Below are 309 nucleotides of genomic sequence, written 5' to 3'. Positions count from 1 at the left end.
CAGTCCCACCTCTCTGAGAACACTTGAGTTTCCTTCCTTGCCGCCACCAGTTTGGATCTGAGCAATGCCAGAGAGAAACTGGGTCACCAGCAGTAAGCAACAGTCATAGTTTGTGTAACTGAAATGTATGCATTCAGTGAACATTGTTGAGCACTGACCCCGTGGCTGGCCCTGTGCAAGATGCAGGGATTCAAGTTTATGAAATAAGTCCCCGGCCTTGGAGATCTTCCAGCATAGCGGGGAGGCTGAGCAACCATGGCCCATGTGACACGAAGTGATAGAGCCTCACTGGAGAAATGAGAGGAAACA

The sequence above is a fragment of the Colobus angolensis genome, unplaced genomic scaffold, assembly GCF_000951035.1.
Source record: "Colobus angolensis palliatus isolate OR3802 unplaced genomic scaffold, Cang.pa_1.0 Scaffold34, whole genome shotgun sequence".
Lineage (NCBI taxonomy): Eukaryota > Metazoa > Chordata > Mammalia > Primates > Cercopithecidae > Colobus > Colobus angolensis.
Note: the sequence above shows the minus strand (reverse complement) of the source record.